Source organism: Lontra canadensis, unplaced genomic scaffold (assembly GCF_010015895.1).
Source record: "Lontra canadensis isolate GAN:19392208 unplaced genomic scaffold, GSC_riverotter_1.0 scaffold36, whole genome shotgun sequence".
Taxonomy (NCBI): Eukaryota; Metazoa; Chordata; class Mammalia; order Carnivora; family Mustelidae; genus Lontra; species Lontra canadensis.
In genome coordinates, this window is record NW_022631030.1 from 4661031 (window position 1) to 4681605 (window position 20575).

Consider the following 20575-nt stretch of genomic DNA (forward strand, 5'->3'; position numbering starts at 1 on the left):
GGGGCGGGGGGGGGGTCGTAAAACCACTGGCTGCCGGGACCCTGGGAGATGGTGGGCCGCAAATTCTCCCCAGTTCTCCGTGGAGAGGCACACAGGTGATGGTGTTTACCTTTGTCACGTGCTTCTAAGGTTATTTTGAAAACCTGGGCTGGAGGACTGGCCCCTCATCTTTCTTTTATACCTGAGAAAACACAGAAGAAAGGGAATGACTTGGATCGAAGAGGTCATTGCTTGGCTTTTTAAAGGCCTCAGTGAACTTTGGTCCTGACCACCTCATTTGTAGAGCTAAAAGGCTATTCTGCATTTCCAAAGAAGCAACTCTTTACATTTTAAGAACAGAGGTTGGAGGTTTGAATGAGCAGAGTGTTTAAGGCAGGGTGGGGTGAGGAGACACAGGAGAGGGAAGGAGAGGGAAGGAACGTTCTCTGGGCTCTGTAGGAGAGGAGGGGGGGGCCCCGAGCACCCTCCATTCTCCGTGTCACCCTCTCTGCCATCAAATCCAGAGCAGGTGGGTGAGAGAGAGAGATGTTCCTGAGAAACTGCGGGAAGCCTGAACATGCTGGGGCTCGGGCCTTGCTCTCTAAGGGCAGCCTGAGGAGAGGACCCGCCTCCCAGAGTTCAGTTGTAGCTTTGATGTATGGAGGTGTCCAGGGTGGGCTTGGGTCCATGTTCCTGGTCACACTCCCCGCATCCAGCTCGCAGAGGGTCTCAGAGCAGGGGCTGATGGCAGGAGGCCCGAGGCCAGGATGAGGTGGCCACATGACTGGACGGCATGGCTGCAGCCCCGGACTTCATCAGGGAGAGCACCTGGGATGTTGGGAAAGATCAGGTGGGGCCAGAGGACACCTGGTTGAAACCACGGACAGGTGGCCTGGGGTTATCTCAGGAGGCTGAGAATAACCCAGAGGGTAGCAGGTGTGTGCCAGGGACCCCTGCCCCAAGGTCATCTAAGGAAGGAAGATGGAGCTTGGGGGTACCAAATGGGGCTTTGGTTCTTGACTGACTATTTAAAAGAGAAAGTTTTAAATGTAGTTACTACTTGCTGGCCTGTTCATCTCCTCTCTACCACTTCCTTCCCTTCCCAAGACCCCACTTCCCAGCAAGAATGGAGAACCTGGATCAAGAAGCAACTGGGGGCAGGAAATAAAGTTACTTGGTTTTGCCTATCAAGTTGTTGTCATAAACACAACCCTCCACTATGTAATTATGGTTTTGGGGAGTGATATGCAAGAGAAACTCAGGGGCTCAGGGAATGTGTGTTGGGAGCTCTGACCTGGTTTGGGACATCACAGAAGGCTGCCTGGAGGCAATGATGTTTAACTGAACCTCTGGGAGATGGTAGGAGTTAGTGGCAGTGCTCCAAGACGCGGGTGTTCCTTGTTTCTTCATCCCTGGCGGGGGCTCCACCAGAGTCCCCTGGGGTCAGCTGCCAATTGGCTCCATCTCCTGGCGACGGCAGGGAGCAATGAGCTGTCTCTCAGAGACCCAGGGCCCGGCTTGAAGGCATGGAGGTGGAGAGGGCCTAGGTCTGAGCCTCTGGCCAGGCAGCCTGACTGCTTGCTCTCCTGTGGAGTCTGGCCCTGGCGTCTTGCCCAGCCACAGCCTGCAGTGCCTTGAGTGGGATCCCCTGGGCCCTTGCTTTCTGGGTTGGAGCTGGGCAACGCCTAGTTGCCACACCCCTGCCAGTCCATATGCTGGGCTGCTCAGCCTGGCTGACCCACTTGCTGGCCAGGAAAGGAGGCAACTGAGTCCCCGGCTGGGAGCTGGTGTGGACAAAGCCCATTTGTGGCCGCCACCCGGTGCCAGCCTCAGTTAGCCAGAGCAGGAGCAAAAGGCAGTAGGCAGAGTGGAGCTGAGGCTTCCCTTCTAGGGCTGTGGTTGGGGAGGAATAGATAGCGTCTGGGGGGACTCTGTGGGGGGGAGACCAAAGAAAGGCAGGTGTTCCGCTTTTTCCCTGCTCATGGTTTTAAGGGAAATGTTCTAGATCAGAATCAAAACCACAGGACAGGAAGTTCTTTCTCACTGAAAGCATCTGGACCAGGGCTGAGAGTAAATGGACTCTCATTAAAGAGGAGAGAGGAGGGCTTACCGGGAAGCTGATTCTCAGAACGGCTGAGTACGGGTGGGGTGGGAAGATGGCCGAGGCCTTTAGCTCAGGAGCTCAGCTTGGAGAGTAGGGGAGAGGGAGCTCTGGAATCATCTGTGTGGATGCTTCCTATAGGGTCTGTGAGCGCCCAGGCTTTCCTGGAAGAACAGAGACCCCTGAACAGACTTTCCAGAGCCCTGTGGAAGCCTTAGAAGCCGCAGGCTGGATACTGTCTTCGGGGGGAGAGGGGGGCTGATTTCCCCCTTGATCAGTCTCCTTTTCAGGATGCGTACCTCTCACAGAAGGTCCAGGGAAAAGGGCCACCCGACCAAACGTGGGATGCCTGGTTAAACGTGCATTTCAGATAATCAGTAAATAATTGCTTAATATAAGTCTATCCCAGCATTATTTGGGACATACTTAGACCAAACAATTACTCATCATTTATCTGAAATTCAAATTGAACTGGGTATTCTGTGTTTTTATTTGCTGGATCTGGCAGTCTCTGCCCGGTTTTGTTTCTGCTTCTAGAGAAGCGGGCAGCCGTGTCTGGATTCCCAGCCCTCTCCCTGGGGGTATGCGGACTGTGGGACACGACCTTGGACACTGGCTGTGGTCAGTGTGGGGAAATGGCTTCGTCAGCTGGGCATTCTAAGCTCAGACTGGCAAAGGAGGTTTGGGAAGAGGCGGTGCTGATGGCAGGGAGAGGGGAGAGGCCCGGACCCCTCCCAGATGGGCAGAATGGGGGAGGGGGGCACAGAGCCTCCTTTGGATTACTCCGGCTCCTTAGCGGGAGGCTCTCCCCTCGTTAGCTGGTCTGGACTCCCTCAGCTGGAGAGCTGGCAGGTATTTTTCCCAATCAGACTCCCTTTTCCTCTGATGAGGGCAACACTCAGCATCTATCACAGAGCAGCAGTGTTGGGCTTCCTGGCACAGGGGCCCCGGCCTCCGGCCTCTAAATCTTATTTCCTGGAAGCCTGGGGCCCTGTGGAGCAGGAGGGAGACAGGATAAAAGGAAGCATCAATATTCCAGGGCTCAGCCCCCCATATATTTAAAGCGGGGAGCCCACCGAGTGTATGTGCGTGCCCTCGCTGGGCCACTCTGCTCACTTGTTCTTTTTCACTGGAAGCCTTGAGCTTGGCCTACCACGTCCCTAGGGCTCAAGGTGAGTCAAGCAAGGGGCGAAATTCATGAAAATAGGCCCCAGGACTGGGGACCAGGGGCCAGAACCGGGCGGCTCCTCCTCAGGCCTCTGGAGGAGACCCTCGCAAGGGCTGACCGGCAGGGAAATCGCAGCTACAGAGTTCATTACACGCCCCGCCGGGCATGTGCCCCAGACGCACTCACACACTTATCTCTCCCCAGGGCTGCTCCCTGTGATTCGTGCTCGGGGCTCTGGCCCATCTGGCTTTAAATGAACAAAACAACGGGACCACCGCATCTTCCTTACGAGAAGATTCCGGAGGCCAACAGCCCTCAGCAGGAAAGGTTTTGTCCTGACTGCCAGCAGCTACTTTTTGTAATTTTTTTTTTTGGGGGGGGGGGGCACTTCCCATCCTTCTCTGTCCCCAACCTGGATAAGCCTCCACCACCTCTGGGCCAATTCCTAATCCCCAATTTCCTCAAAACTGCTAAAAATGGACGTCCTGATGCAATTGTTTGGGATTAGCTCTGCTTGGCTCTGAGGCCAGCGGCGCCTTCCGCACGACCTCACGCAGCCCTCCGACCCCGGTGTGTCCACTTCCCCTGGACTAGAGTTTCTCTCTGGAATGGACCAGCTACTTCCTTCCCTTTCCCTCTGCCCCCACGACACAGCGGTTCTTGTCTCGGAAGGCATCTGATGTGCCTATGAGATGTCGCATCGTCTTTTGATTTGAGAATCTTTCGTAAGTGCGTGTTCTTAGCTCCACTTTCTGCCCATTTCCCCACCCTCACTCAGACGGCAGGATTGCTCAGGCATCCCGGAAGGAGCGTCGTTCACCCATCACGGGTCTCGGCCGCCCGCCCTGTGAGAGTGAGCTATTAGAATGAAGGGATACTTGGTCTTATCAGACGCTCAGGGTGTCTCTGAGAAAGCTGGAACTGGATGGGACTTGAAGAGTCAAGTTCCAGTGGCCACCCCCACCCTTGCGTTATTGATCCCAGGGTGTCAGTCTAAATCGGGTGCTGAAATATCACTGGAAACGGGACAGGCTCCTGAGAGCCTTATTGACCTGCCGAGTGCTCCCCGTGGGGAGTGGAAATGATGGCCCGGAGGGATACAATGAGCATCAGCTTAGGGTCTTGGGGGAGACCTCAAAGGGGCACGTTTGAGTAGCAACAGCTGACTGGTCCCTCGGTCACCTTTTGGGGAGGATGCCCAATTGGCGGCTAGCCTTGGCCTTGCTCTGTGGGTGTGGAGGACGCAGCTGGGGCCATAGCTAGAGGGAGGCCGGGCCATGCCGTAGCCTTAGCCCTCAGCTCCTTCCCCATGCTGCCCTTGACCTTACCTCTAAGTGCCTGTGGAGTACATTTCTGTTTGAATGCGTGACAAACGATGACTCTGCCTGGGGCAACTGCGTGTTTCTGTACATCTCTGGGGAGCCCAGTGCCACTCCCTTGCTGTGTCATCTCAAGTGTCCCCTCTTCTCTGTTGTCTCTGCTAGGTCCAGGAGCCAGGCTGCAAGAGAGTCCACTGTGGCCCAGACACCCTCACCCACCTGCTCCACCCAGGCATGTCCACCCAGGCATGTCCCTCTGTCTCAGCCAGCCGCATCAGCCCCTAGGAGCCAGCTGCACCCCCCCCCCCCGCCCCCCCCCTGCTCTGGCCCGGTCCTTGTAATGCTCTCTTGTTAAGGGCGGTGGGCGCCCTGGGGCCTCCCCAGGTCTCTCTGGCAGCACGTGATGTGGTGGCCCCTCCGGTCACCTGAAACTTCTCTTTTCTCTTGACGTGTTCAATAAAGGTGTCTTTTGATTCTCCTCTTTCTTCTGTGGCTACACTCCCTTCTGGATTGTACTGGCTGTGTCTCTAGGGGATTGCGTCCTCCCAGCACCGGACATCGCTTTGCGCCAATTTACTCATTAATTAATTTACTTATTCATTTGGCAGGGAGCAGGGCAGGTCCTCATCTAGGGCCCGGGGTGTGATGGCAAACAGACCCCAGCTCTCACGGAGCTTATACCTAGCGTGTGTGTGTGTGTGTGTGTGTGTGTGTGTGTGTGAGGAGTGTGGGAGGTGTACAGTGAGCAAGCTGATAACAAGAAAAACACTGATTGTGAACAGCATGAAAATGCAGCAGCACCAGGTGCCTGGGGGGCACAGTCCCTTAAGCATCTGACTCTTGATTTCAGCTCAGGTCGTGATCTTGGGGTCATGAGATGGAATCCTGCATTGGATTCTGGGCTGGGCATGGAGTCTGCTTAAGATTCTCTCTCCTTTTGTCTTCCCCCACCACACACCTCTGTCTGCCTGTCTGTCTCTCCCTCTTTAAAAAAAAACATGCAGAGAGTGTGCTAGGGAGTTGAGTGGCTGCTATCAAGGGTGCTCAGGGTGGCCTCTCCACCGAGAGCCACAAGACAAGAAGGTGAAACCTGGGGTGGCCAGGGGGCAAGAGGATCCCAGAACAGAGTAGAGCAAACTCCAAAGCTCTGAGTGGGGAGCTGGGGAGACCCCCAGATGAGCAGGGGGAAGGCCAGAGAGGAGCCGAGCAAGGGGGCAGCCGGGAGGCGGGATGAGGAGGTGATCACACTCAGCTCGGCAAAGCAGGCAAGGGGGTGGCCTTTGATTCTGGGGTGATAGGAGCCCCTGGAGGGTTTATGCTCTGTAGAAATGGGATCTGGTCACTGCTGGAGGGCAATGTGCTGTGGGAAGCAGGGAGCTGGCCAGAGTGGGAAGGGGGCAGTTTGGGCTGGTGCCCTGGAAAGAGCAGGTGGAGGGAAGAGGACACCGGCCCACCTGGTGTGGAGAGAGGGCCCCAGAGGTGATAAAGGAGAAGCAAGATTTGGGAACGCCTCGGGTTTGCCTTAAGCCACAGGACAAAAGTTCAGTCCACACACGAGCCCAGAGGATGGAGGGGGAGGGCATGGCCTCTGTCTCTATCTCCCCTTAAAACCCGGATGCACCTCAGGCTGTCACGTCATTGTTGCCAAGCTCTTGACCTTCACCTTCGCTTCTCCAGCCACCTCTGCTGTCTTTCGGTGTGTTTTTCACGAGACCCTCAAGTTCAACATCCAACGGCTGAGCAGAAAATCAGTTTGGGATTCACCTTCACTGCCTCCTTCTGCTCGGCCTTTCCACACCTGGGGAGTCCCTGCGCCCCGTCATTCTGAGCATCTGAGTGCTCCCGGCTTTGAGCCCGCCTCCCCGCTTCTCTGTCCACTCCCACCAGCTCCCCTTCCATTCTGCAGGCTATGGGATTTCTTTTTTCAGAGCGCATATCCCGCCACATTATTTTCTTTCTCAAAACTCCTCAGTGATTCCCCTTGACCTTCAGGACAAAGTCCAAGCCCTTCAGATCAAGGACTGAACCAGTCCAAGCCTGGGTCTCCAGCCTCACCTCCCACCTTACTTGGGGCCCGCCATGCTCCCGCCAAGCCCAGATCCGTGAGTTCCCTAAGCCGAGCTGCTTCACGCCTCCAGGACTTCATGGCTCTTTCCTGGAGTCCCACTCCACGGTGCACCTCCCTCACCCTCCCAACCTCTTTTCCTTTCCAGAACAAGCTCAGTTAGGACCTCTTCTTAGAAGCCTTCCTGAAACTCCTCTTCACTGTGTCCTAGGAAGAACCCAGCCCCGGGATAAGCTGGATGCACTCCAAATCATGCTCATGGAACTTGCTGGAAGGGATCCGGCTCCAATGTCGACAACCTGAGGTCATGACGGTAGTAGAAATCCCTTCCTTCTCTTCAGCTTCCCTAGTCTGTCCACCATTCATCCAGCCAGTGAGTCTGACTAATTCTGACTCTAGGTATGTTTCAGGGATCTTCTGTTTCTATTTTATAGATGAAGAAACTTGCCCTGCACAAAAATAATTTCCATGGGTGCACTTTCCCGAGGGTCATAACGTAATGATGGGCAATGTTTAAAGATTTTTTTTAACTGAGGGGTCGGGAGAGAAGGACTGTGTCTGCCCCGGCTGCCCCATGTCTCTTAGACCCAGGAGCCCCTGAACATGTATGCAAGCATTCTGGGTTTCCTGGATGAACACACAGGCTGGCTGTATCTTTAAGTCCTGTAACACCTGGGCTCCCTCTTATCCTCCCCTCTTCCCACTCCTCACCTGGTGACCAGTTTCTCTCTCACCCCTCAGCTTCAGCCCAAATGCCCCCTCCTCTGGGCGGTCCTCCTTGACTTTCAGGTTAGGTCAGCTCTGGTTATACGCTCCACAGCACTGTATAATTTTCTGTTCTCACGCTTACCTGAGTGGACTGTAAATACACACTTCTCTGGTTGTTTGCTCACGTCAGTCTTCACTAGGCTGTGAGCTTCATGAGTCAGGCATTGTGAGTTTTTGGTCACCCCATGCCTGGCACAGTGCCTGGAGCACGGCAGGCGCTGAATAAATATTTGGTGAATGAGTGGACCATCCGGAATCACAGATGAGGAAGGGCTTTGCAAACTGTAAAGTTCTACCAATGGTTCCTCAACCTTTTGTAACATGGGCCCTCCACGTGGGTGATTCTTAAATGCTGTGGGATGGGAAGGGGGAGACGGCAGACTTTTGGTGGGCGTGTGACCCGAAGTCAATCTGATACCTTCCCCCCCTTGCACACATGCGCACACACTCACAAGTGTGCACAGGCGCACATAGGCTCTCTCTGCCACACCAGGGCACAGATGTGCTCCGCTGTATGTGGTGCTGTGTGTCAGGCAGCATGCTCTGCGCAGGAGCTGACCTCCCGTGGGTTGATCTTAGGTTGCGTACTCCCCGAGAGAAGGAACTGGCGCCCACAGGAGTCTCTGGACGGCTGTGAGTGCTTGAAGGAAGCAGACACTGAATCCGTGACCAGCTAGTAAACCTATTCGAAGCCTTTTTCCACGGAAGGCAGACAGGGAGAGTACGCCTGCTACCTTGGGAGCCACGGGGGAAGTGTTCAAGGACTTCCATCCCCAGAAAGATCAGGCCAGGAAGGCTGAATGGAGGAGGTGCATGCCCTCAGCGCTCCCCACCTTATCTCTGTGTGGGGACCGGGCGCGGACGCGGGTGTTGGTGTCCCCTGCTCCCTGAAGTCCGGCTGTCAGATCATCCCTCCAGATGGTGGCTTGGTTTCCCTTTCAGAGCTAAAATTCTTCCAGTAGGCTCCCTTGAAGATTTCACACAGTCAGCCTCAGAAAGGGTCTTGAACACTGAGGTTGTTATCCAGTGCAGCTTGAAGCCTTTCAGAGACGGGGAGCTCACTCCTTTGTGGGGCAGCCCCTCCCACTGCTGGTAGCTGCTCATTTCTTCCTTTTCCAGAGCCAGTTGTGCCTCCTTGCTACCAGCATGTCTCTCTGAGGACCTGCATCCATCTCCCTCTTGCAGGAAGAAGAGGGTTAATCAGTGGGGAGACCTGGGGCCACAGGCTGCAGGGAGGGGCAGAGAGATGTCTCCCTCACCACCCCCACCACTGCAGCAGGGGGCTTCCTCCTGGGTGCTCCCTCAGGTGCCGGCTATGACTTACCTAAATGTGTGTCACTCAGGGGACAGGTACGTTGGACTGCTGGGGAACACGACTTTTTCTCTTATGCCTTTCAAAAAGTAAGTCATGGTTTCTCTAAAAATAGCCTGTGGAAATCAGAAGAAACAAACACACACATACATACACCCAAAATGATATTAAAAATCTGGAGTACCTAATTATAGGAGAAAGGAAATGGCTTGGCAGTGGTGTTTTCATATTTTCTTTGAATCAAACATTGTGCAGGGAAAGTGAAGAACATGAAGCATTGTTAATAAATTTTCCTTCCCAGAGACTCAAACATCCCTTTGTCAAACTATTTACAACCTCCATGGGCATTCTTGAATGTGTGGTATTTAGACTTGCTCCTGCCGCTGCTTTTTTCCTCGGGCAGCCTCTGCTTACCACCATAAACCTCACAACACGCATAATCAATCAGGCAGCCTGTCACAGTTGCTCAGTCCAGACACTGAGCAAGCACCTTGGGTGAAGAAAGCTCTGTAGAGGACAGTGAGCAAAAATGATTGACTGGATGGTTCATGAGTCCATGGTGGGGAGGAAAAAAAAGGAGAGATCACTAGGAATCATCTTGGGTTCACCAAGCACAAGTCCAGCCAAAACGACCTCCTTTCTCAGGCAGAGAGGTTTTCTAGACCGGTAGCTATGTGGTGTGCTATGGACATGGCATATGTGCATTTCAGCACGGTGTTTTGTAAAGACTTTGATGTAATCCTCAGAGACGAGATGGAGAATTGTGGATTAGACAGTAATAGAGTTAGATGGATTAGCAGGCAAAGTGCAAAGTGAGCCAGCAGTAGGGGGAAGCTGCCAGGACCGCTAATGCAATCTTGGATAATATTAATGTGAGCACGGAGCCCAGAAGAGGGGAGATCGTGGCATGTCCCTCCGTGCTTGGCAGTGGCCAGACCACATCTGGAGCATTGCATTTCATCCTGGGAGCCATCGTGGAGCAAGGATGTTAACAAACGGGATGGCATTTGGAGGAGGGAAACTGGGAAGCCCCCGGGTCTTCATTCCATGCCACGTGAGCGGTGGTGGAGGGAGCTGGGGACTTGAAACCTGGAAGAGAGAACATCTAAGTGGATCCTGACAGCTGTTTTCAAATATTTAAAGGTCTGGTGTGGAAGACAGAGCGGAAATATTGGAAGCACTGTGAGAAACACAGCACTTGGCCGCAAGGTGGGTTTGGCCGGAAGCACACCAGCAAGAAGGGCCGAGCTCCGAGCCCTACAAGGCGGCTTTCTGCCCTCAGCCACCTGCTGGGGTTTACTTTTTGGAGCAAGACTGAAATGTGGCGGCTTGGGTCTGTGGCTCTTCATTTTCCTGGCTTACCAAGAACACACCAAGCCCTGTGTCGAGCCTGAGGAGGATGGACAGACACAGGGGTGTCCGGGACGGTGTCCTGGCCCTCAGGACCTTATGTTCGAGCCTGAGAGAAACACACAAACAGCTACTGTTCAGCCAAGGATTTCCCTGCAGAGTATAGCAGGAAGAATAGTGGATTGCTGCTTCCCGTTCAGCTGCTGGCTAGCTGTGTGACCTGGGGCAGAGTAGTCTCCGTCTCTGTGCCTCAGGGGTCAAGTGGATTCTAGGGCTGGCCCTCCAGCTTTGCAGGGCACACCAAGCAGCTGGGATATTTGTTTAAAATGCAGTCTTCCACCCCACTGCCTCAGAGGTCCCAGGGCAGGGTGGCCACATGATTCTCATGCTGGGGGCACACGGGTCCCTGACAAATACTGATGGAGTTAGGAAATCACGTCGCTTCCAGAAGAAGTGTTCGTTTTCTGCTGAGAGTGAGGAGGGTGGGCTGGAGGGGAGCCCAACCAGTTAGTAGAGGCTGTGGCTCTCAGCGGGGGAGTCAGACTTAGGGCAGGGGGAACCAACACCTAAGGGCGGGTCTCAGTGGAGACACAGAAGTGGCAAGGGGAGGAGGAGGGAGAAACGTGAACACGAATCCCCGGGATAAAGCTTCGCGACTGCTTGCCAGCTGGACTCTCCTTAAGGATGGGGAGGTGAGCCGTCTCTGGATGGCCGATTCTGACCGCTGGTCTAGCAACCCGAGGGTCCCTGCTGGCAGGGACTCAGGAACGGGGGCCTCTGGGGGAGATCCTGGCCCAGGCACCAGGTCCTGGCCCACAGCATGACAGCTCCAGGGGACCCCCCACCCCTCTCTCTCCCTCGCCCCCTCTCTCCCCTCTGTCCCTTCTTCCCCTTCCTCCTCCAGGCAGCAGCCAGGGAAATAATGAGCTTGCCCAACTGGCTGCGTGCAAGCCATCAGGGTGTAGAATGAAGACGGATGACTGTAGCGAAGAGACAATTTGAAAAGGGATAAATACAGGCAACAAGTTATTCACCACGGCAATTTGTAAAGAGCGTTAAAAACCTGCAGATGGGTTGTTTCACATCATCTCCTTTTCCATTTGCAGGCTGACAGGCCCGGGTAAACGACAGTGATGGATGGCCTGGGGCTGGGCCCCTTCATCTGCGGCTCTGCCATTGATTAGTTTGGCTCGCGCCACACCCCCCGGGGTGGTGGACGTGACCTGTCTCCTGGAATTGAGAGCCTGAGCAGGGCAGTTGGACTTGGAGGGCCCTCCTCTGGGAGAAGGGAGTGGGGCTGGCCCCAGAGGAATGGCGTGTGGGTGGGGAGCTGGGAGTTCCCCACCCCGGGCTTGAGGCTGAAGACCTGGAGGTGGGCAGAAAGCAGCACGAGGTCTTCGAAGCAGACAGCTGATTTGAGGCCGAGATATGAGGTAGAGGAATAAGCAGAGGTCAGGAACCTGGAGTCCAGTCCTCCAGCCCAGCCTCTGTAAGAGGCTGTGTCCTGTCACCACGTCCTCCTTATGCTGCCCGGCGCTGACCAGTGATGAGCGCTCGAGGGCTCTTTTGTGGATTGCTTTTGGACTCTGTATTCCAAGTGCCTAATTAAGTACCTCTCTGTGAATGAATCAGCAGGTAACATCCCCCCACCCCGCGCCTCCTTATTATATGTGGCAAGCTGGAGATCCCATGGATGAGGGCGTCATAAGCATCTCGGGGGGGCCCAAGGTGGGCTGATCCGAGGCTGAGTTAGGATGTCCAACAGAGTGTAGGCAGAAGGACCCTCGAGATGGTACAGAGGCAGGAAGGGCGCAGGCAGGCAGGCTGCTGCAGAGGGGATCAAAAGATTACTAGGCATCAAAGACTACAAATTTAGGGCAAGGTGAGAATGCACAATTCCCTGCAGTGCCTAAGAAATTAGGGAAGAAGAAAGATTTGGGGAAGAGCTATGGCGCAGTATTGGAAAAAACATTAGGGTAGGATTTGGGGGACTTTGGTCTTGCCTCTGCTCCCCTTATGGCTCACTATCAGGTGCTGGGCAATGGCGGGAACTTTCTTGGGCTTCTGCATTCTGAATTTAAAAAGGGAGGTGTGGAAAATAGTAGCAGCTCACACTTGTAGTGTGCTTGGCTGTTCATAGAAGTGTCCTTGCAATCACGATCTCATTTGATCCCCTTAATAACTGAGAGAGAAGGAGGGAGGCAAGTTTCGTTGTCTTCATTTTAAAGTTGAGCCAATAGAGGCTCAGAGAGGTTAGGTAACTTGGTCAAGGTCGCACAGCTTACAAGTGTGAACTCAGGCTGGAGTCTCTGCCCTAGTGACACCGCATGGCCCATGGTGAGTGGGACTTGGGCACTTAGGAGCAGGGCCACTGAAGGGAAGATGGGTCAGATTTTAAACAAACCCTCACCCGCGTTTGAATCTTTAGAACAAAATATGTTTTTCTAAAAACTGGGCAATGCTTGCCTACTGGGCATGAGTCTGGGTACCCCAGAGATCCCTCAGATCTTGTTGGAAAGGTGATGAGAATACATATCAGGACCGGTTTCCTTAGAAACTGACTGACCTCAGAATGAGATGACCAGTTCTGGGGGCTGGCATCCTTCTTGTCTGCTCCTGATCCAAAGCTGATTCATGCAAGTCTGGTTCAGGGCCCACCTCCTCCCAGAAGGCCTCCCTGATAACCACCCCACAATGAGGACTCTGTCTGCCAGGTGCTCAGGGTGCTTGATCGTATATTGCCTTTGTATCACCAGTCGGGGAGGAAGCTGCTTAATACGTCTGATGACCTTGTGGTTCTGTTGGAGACAGTTGGAATCCAAGACCTTCCACAGCCCCCTGCCCTGCAGGTGATGACCCCGAGTGAGTCAGGATTAGGTAGTTGAGCCCTGTCTGGGCAGCTAAGTATCTGTCTGTCCTTGGACGGCCACTTCGCCTGACACGGGTCTGTGGTTCTTGCCTCTAAATTAAGAGGCGATAGTGACACAGAAAGATGGCCAAGGTCAGGGCCTCTCAGGCCTGGCTGTCTATGAAACCACCTGTGGAACTTCTGAAATCACAGAGATCTGGGGCTGCTTTCATCCCTGCTGAAATCGAACTCTCTGGGGAAGAGGCCAGAGAGCCCCTGGCCCTTTTCTTCCCAGGCTTTTTTCTTCCCAGGCTTCCTGACTGGGTTTGCTGTTCCTCCGGGGCTAGGAAGCAATGACCTCCAAGGAGAATGAGAACAGCATCGTGACTGGAGGCCTCCCTGTAGGTCAGGCACCATGCTAAGCCCCGTGCTTACCTTACCATGTATAACCCTCCACATCTTGGCCACTCTCTCTCAGGTCGCTGGGGAGCATACTCCCCGAGGCAGGGGTCTGTGCTCTGGAGGCTTTCTGGGGAGCACTCCCAGAGAACAGCCCCCAGAAGGGAGTGAGGGAAGCAGAATGGGCAGAAGAGGGAGGCCGTGATGTAGCCTCAGTAAGACCTCAGTCAAGCCCAGTGCTGAAGGCCAGAGGGTCCTTCAGAGTCATCTCAAGCACAGGGAGTGGGGATCGTCCCTCTGTTCCCCAGTTGCTGGTGGCTGCTGGGGAAGGTGCCTAAACTTGGGGAGAGCAGCTCCCTTCTGCCCAGGACATTCTCGGGGAGAGGCTCAGCACAACCATCAGCCAGCAGGGGGCCCAAAGGTCTGCTTTGGGCAGGGGGGGTCTGGGTGGCATCATTGTTCTGCAGTGCCCACTTAGGCAAACAGAGACTCTGAGATGGCCTTGTCTAAGGCCACAGCCTTGTGTGGGCTCCTCGGTCAACTTCAAATCACATATCCTTTCCACAAGGCTCAAAGCTACAGAGTTCTATTTAAAATACTAGCATATGGGGCACCTGGGTGGCTCAGTGGGTTAAAGCCTCTGCCTTCGGCTAAGGTCATGATCCCAGGGTCCTGGGATTGAGCCCCGCATCGGGCTATCTGCTTGGCAGGGAGCCTGCTTCCCTCTCTCCCTGCCTGCCTCTCTGCCTACTTGTGATCTTTGTCTGTGAAATAAATAAATAAAATCTTAAAAAAAAATAAAATAAAATACAGCATAGAATTTGGAACCCTAGCTGGACACCCCATCCCCCATCCAAACCCACACATGTGCACACATAGCACATTGCAGGGAAGCTAGGGGGGGCTCAGCCTAATGTCCTAGGAATAGAGTCCGCAGAGATGAAATGAGACAGTGGCAGCAGTGCTAAGACAAGCCAAGTCTGTGAAACTCAAAAGATTTGTTCCAACATTAAATGTATCTTAATCAAAAATATTTATCATTTCTGCCTAAATTCACACACCGAAGGATTATTTATATTTTACAGAAATATGTGCGTTCATGATTTTGTAGTTGGTAGCCCATCTCCTGGGTGTCCTTAGGACCCCACCAGAGGCTGACAGTTCCTTGGTCCCCACCTGCCTGGGGGGCACTGGGCCTGCCTCTTTCTTCTAGGGACCCCCTCCCCATGCTCTGGCTTGGGGGGCAGCCACACCAGGCCAGCAGGGTAGGCAACTAACACAGGTGTCCTTATTCGGCCGTCGATGGGGGCTGCTCGGCACCCTCGTTCTTCCCTGCGCTGGGGCCTGACTTGGCTGGGCCTCAGCCCAAGATGGCGGCGCTGGAGGCGGCACTGTGCGCTCCCACTTGATTCCAGGCAGAACGGGAAAGGCAGCAGCTGTGAGAGAGGGAGGCGTCAGCCTGTGTGGTGCAGAAACACCAAAATAGACGCGGTGGTGGAGGCAAGAGCGGAGGAGGCAGTCTGAACACTCACCTTGTGGAGAGCCAGCTCCCGGAGAGCCTGGGGAGGGAGGGCTGCACTGGGGAGGGAACAGAGGGGTGAGAGCCCCGCCGTCCAGGGGAGCAAGGCTGGGACCCTCAAAAGCCTGTGGATCTGTACACTGTCTAGCCACCTGTTTTCCCGTCATGCTCTCCATTTGCTCCCATACGCCCTCACTGATGCACAGGTCTGTTTCTTCAGACGGAGGGTTCCTGAGCATGGGGACAGCCTGTATGGTCTTAGGTCCCCTCGTCTCTCAGCATAGTGGCCGGCACACAACCCTCAGTGTTCGTTGAATGAGTGACTTGCCTCCTTTATTCCTTCATTCACTCTCTGTGAAGCACTGGAGCCTTCCAAGGGCATGCGGGGGAGCCCCCAAAGGCATTTAGAGGGTGAATATTGGCTTCTCGGAAGTCATAACCTAGTTGGGGAGTCAAGAGTCACACCCATGAGGGAGTTGGATGTTGCATGAATGGTCTGGCCAGCCTGGGAGTCAGAGCAGGGGAGAGGCCGCCATGGGCTGGCCTGGCCTGGGAAATTCTCCCTCATGAGGCTGGACCCTGCGGTAGGGAGGATTCAGGAAGGATGAGGGGAATGGAGTAGAGGAGGGGTCAGGGATGAGGGAGGGAGGAGGCAGACCAGTGGAGTGGGGCAGTGGGGGTGTGATGGGGGCCACAAAGGAAGGACGTGCTTTTATCTGTGGCCTTCTGGAGCAGATGACAGGGCCTTGACCTCTGGAGACAGCCTAGAAGCTTTACTTTCTAGGCTCCACTTGGGTGTGGGCTGGAATTGGGCATGGTTACTTCCTGAGAAATGACCCAGAAACTGATTTTGAAGAATATGCCACCCAGGAATGAATGGGTTTGTGAGGGGCCAGAGAGCCCCCAGGCTCATGGGCCGGCAGTCATCACACTGTGGGCCATGACATTGCCCAGCATGACTTTCTGGCCACAAAGGAGAAGGCAACCTTGGACCAGATAAAAACGACCTCCTCCCAAAGTGGAAAACAAACCCGCCGGTCGCTCAGGTTCCTCCTCTGTCCTGTCCTGTCAGGCATGCTGTCTCCTTCACGTTCATTCACGATCTGTAATCGGGTCCTGTGAGAGCCAACCTGGACCTCTGGGGCTCCTCTAGCTCCCCGCCAGCCTCCTAGGTCTTGTGCAGGAGGCTCTGGCTGGAGCTCACCTATGTCTCAACCATTCTCAAGGCACAAATGAATCCCAACACCGCACAGGTGAGGGGTTCAGGGGTTCACGCACTCGTCCCCTCCTGTTCACATCTCTTTCACCTTCTCAGGAGGAGGGACCCCTTCTCGGGGCATGGGAAGAGCGTGGGGGGTTCAGACCCTGTTGTCCCCCAGAGGCAAGGGACTGCTTCTCCTTAATAAACAGGAGAAAAAACTGGGCCAGGAGCTTCAAGCCGCACTCCGGGGATGGGGGGGTGGGGTGGATGGAGAGTCCATCGCTCTCTCTCCACCTCCGCCAACCCCTCCCCACTGCTGATTCCCTCCAACCGCAGGCTGAGACTGCCGCTTCTACCTAGGTCTAAGGTCATCTGGTCATGAGGAATCGGGCATCATTGCCTGTCTGTGTTTCTTACACAGCAGGTCTTGCCATTGGGGCACCCACCCCAGATCACCCCCGGACCCTTAGCCCGAGGGGAGAGGCAGAGAACTTCATCACCAGAGGAAAGCACCCCCCCTCCTCCGCCAACCTGACCCTTGGCAGGAGGGGAGGGAAGGGGAAAGGTTTCTGGGACACACCATTCCGAACAGCTTTGGCAGTTTTGAAGGTCACTTTTTCCCCCTTCCACGAAAGAATTTAATTAGGCTTCCATAAAGCAGTTAGATTTAGGAGCGGAACATTTTTAGCTCCCCTGCTAGGAGTGCTCATGAATATTAAAGACTGGGGAAGGAGGCAAGAGGCAGGAGCTGGGCCAGCTCCTACCCCTACCTGGCTCCCCGGGGACTGCGGCAGGCACGTGGGCACGGGATAAAGGGCAGCTGGGTTCCTCCGCCAAGGGGGCTGGTGGGGGGAGGGGTGTCACGAAGACTTGTTACTAAGAGTTGAAGTCATCACTTCTTTGGCTTCAGCAGGCCACAGGGGGTGGGGGGAGAGTGTCCTGCAGTGTGGCGTGGGTGGGTGAAGGGAGGGGTGTGCTGGCCTGGGGGGCACAGGCTGTGGCCGAGGCGGGGCAGGCCCAGGAATGCCACCAAGGACCCACTCGAGGCCACCTTGTCTTGTTCTTCCTGCTCCTGGGGAGAGGGCCAATTGCCCAAGCAGTGGGCATCAGGTTCCTGGGGCGAAGGTCAGCCCCCTCTCCAGATGGGGCACAGCAAGGTCACGTCAGAGATCAGGGGTAACTCGAGTCCCTGTGCGCTCGGCACTGTGGCAGACTCCCGAGGCCATCACAGAGACAGACAGACACTGCCCTGCGGGGACTCCCAGGGCAGCCAGGAGACGAGACAGCCGCCCCAGAGCGGTCTGGATATGCACGTGGACAGGCCCAAAGGTGCTGGAGACGATGGGTAGATTCTTGGTTCTGAGGAATGTGGGTGTGCGTAGCTGGGCGCTGCCGGACGTCTCCTCCAGCTCCCCAAGAAGCCCCCTCCAGCTTCACGGCTGAGCCCACCACGCCTCACCTTCTCACGCCTTCTGACAGGGTGCTGTGCCTCCCCTTCGTCCCACAGGAGCCCTGCTCCCCGGCCCCTGAGAAAGGCCGAGTGGGGGCTCCTGTCTCCCACCATTTCACAGATAGGGAACCTGGGTTCTCGCAGAGCTGATAAACAGCAGGCCAGCCCAGCCCATTCCTGCTCACAGTTGAGGTTCAAGACTTGATAGGGCTCTGGGCTGTGTCGGGAGGAATTTGGGGGGAATTCCATTTCCCTTCTTAGTCTGCTCGGGTTGCCATTTCAAAGTACTATAGACCGGGTACCTTAAGGATCATTCTGGAAGCTGTTCACAGTTCTGGAAGCTGGAAGTCCAAGATCAAGGTGCTGGCGGATTTAGTTCCTGGTGGGAGCCCACTTTTTGGTTTGCAACCTTCTGGTGGTGCCCTTATCGGGCAGAGAGGTGGGGTAGAGAGATGGGGTAGAGAGAGGGAGCTCTGATCTCTTCTTATAAAGACGCAAATCCCATCATGAGAGCCCCACCCTTATGACTCACCTAAAGCTAACCTAACCACATCCCAAATGCCCCACTTACAAATACTACTGCCCCGAGAGGGTTTCAATATAGAGATTTTTGGGGTATGCAATCCCTACAAGAGTCCCACATCTTGTTGGAGACAGAGCCGAGGGCAGAGCTAGGCTCAAAGAGGGGCAGACCGCAGTCAGCCTGATTCATATACACAGCAAACTTCATTTATCCAGCAAACCCCAAGTACCCAGTAATGGCCTGGCACCGTACCCAGCAGTGTTGGGGGTAGAAGGACGGGAAGCTCAGGCAATGCGGGGTAGCTGCTCAGAGCACCCGTGAGCCTGGAGAGGTGGAGGGTTTCCTAACGGAACCCCTGTCTAGTTCTGGGTTTTGGGGTGCCCAGCACTGGCAGGTGAGGCACCAGGAAGGGAAAGGGGGCAGCTTGCTTCTGGGCTCAGAGTTGGAGCTGCCTACCCCCCGCAGCTCCCTCCCCATCCCATTCTCATTCCTCTGTGCTCAGACACCTTCCTGGTCCCCAACCCGAGAGGGCACGGCCGGAGCCCGTGGCGGGAGCACTGGTCCAGGAGCTTAGGGAGCCGTGAAGAAGACCATGGACTTGCTGCGGTGCCATTTGCTCTTCTGGGCCTTGGGAAGCTGGGGGCAGGAAGCCATCTGTCCTGAGGAGGCTCGGCTTTGACCCACAGGTGGTGGCTGAGCTGGCCAGACCCTCGCCGCGCACCCAGCTGCCGCCGATCAGGATGGCACAGGTGCTGTCAATGGAGTTCCATGGGGTTTGTTTCTGTGTTTGGCTGAAATGGAGGCTCCCACCCCCCGCCCCGCCACCGAGGTCTCGGGATGCCGGAGCCTACGACGTTATACTCTTGGTTTCGCTGCTGCCTTGCTTTGTGACCTTGAGGAGGATTTCTAACCTCTCTGGGCAAGTTTTCTCTTAACAGCAGGATGATGACCAGAGCCCCAGTGACACCTGCTTCCAGGCATGTAAGTGTTCTGCGGAGTCTCCGTGTCCGTGAGGCCTTGCCCCAGGGACGCCCCGCCGCTGGGGTCCGAGCACAGGGCAGTCTGAGCTTCACCCAGGTCTGTATTGAAGATTATCTCTGCCCCCTGGGTGCTTTGTGACCTGAGGCAGGAGGTTTGCCCTTCAGGCTTTGCTCCTGCTCCCTTGCGTGGTGGTGGGGGGATGGGCTAGGGCAGCATCTCTCTGGGAGGTGTTGGGGGATGCCTGCAGTTCGGGTTTGCAGAGAGCACAGACCTCCGCAGCACAGAGCCTCCTTGGCCTGCTCGGGAAGCTCCCCTGCTCCCGCCTCGTTCGGCCCCTCTACCCTCCGCCTGTTCCTGCTCACCGGCTAGTCTCCCTGGCCACCCATCCATCTTGCCTATCGGAGAGCCCACGGCACAGGCTTCCAACCTTGTCAGCTTGAAATTAAAGACTTGCTCCACGGAGCCGGGTCCTCTCCAGAGACGCTGCACTTTGATTATCTCCTCGGAAGGAGCAGCTGATTTGGTTTCTGCTGTGCTGCTCCAAGAGTGGAGGAGTGGTGTCGGGTGGGCAAGGGGGTCGGTGAGGGAGAGGAGAGCAGGACGGAGAAACTCGTGTCTCTGCAGCAGAGCGCCTGGCAGAGCCGAGGGCCCTGAAGGCGGCTGCCTGGGCTCCAGTCCCAGGGAGCAAAGTGACCTCATGTTTCCATGGCCATTGTACCCACTCAGACTGGACATTGCCAGAGAGCTCCTCAGGAGGGGCCCGCTGAGGGGTCCCAAGGAAAAGGGGGTGGTTGGCCCACATGGATTTGCCAAGGGACCAGCCTCCCTTCTTGGCCCCGATCTTCCTTGTTTGATGTTTCTCTGTAGAGAAAATGCAACTCAGCTGGCAGCCACCTCGTCTCCCCAGAGCTGTTCCCAGCCCCACAAGGGAGCATGGCCGTCTGCAGTGCTCTAAAAAGAGGGGTGCCCGTGGGGACACGCGATGCTGGCTTAGACCCTAGCAGCGCAGCCTGTAAAGCTTGTGTTCTCTCCCGAGACTTCTAAGAATTGCCAGAGGTGAGTCTGAGTCCCCATGAGCACCTTGAACTCAGATTTCTGCTGAATTTGCTCAGTTTATGGATGTGCCCTGTCCCACCTGCGCGATCCCCATTCTGGGGTTTCTGCTTAGATGCGGGATTCAGTTCCTGCTCTCGAATTCTCCCCCAGGACCCCTCACACAAGCCCTGCGTCTGCCTTGACTGAGGTGTGGGGAGACAGTAAAACGTGTTTTCGGGGGTTCAGGACCTGTTGAAATGTAGGGGAAGTTGAGACACTGAAAAGCAAGAGACCAAAAAATTAGATCAACTTGGTATAAATGACTTTTGAAACAATTTGACAGCTTACTGAGGCATAATTAACACACAACAAACCACACATATTTAAAGCATTTGGTTTGTTAACTTCTGAAATCATCGCCCGTTGAAGATAGTAAACAGGGTCCCCTACCTTGGCATTTCCTCCTCCCCGAGCCCTGGGCAACCACTGATCTGCTTCCTGTCCTTATGGATTGGTTTGCATTTCCTAGAGTTTTTTAGAATTGAAATCATGTAGTG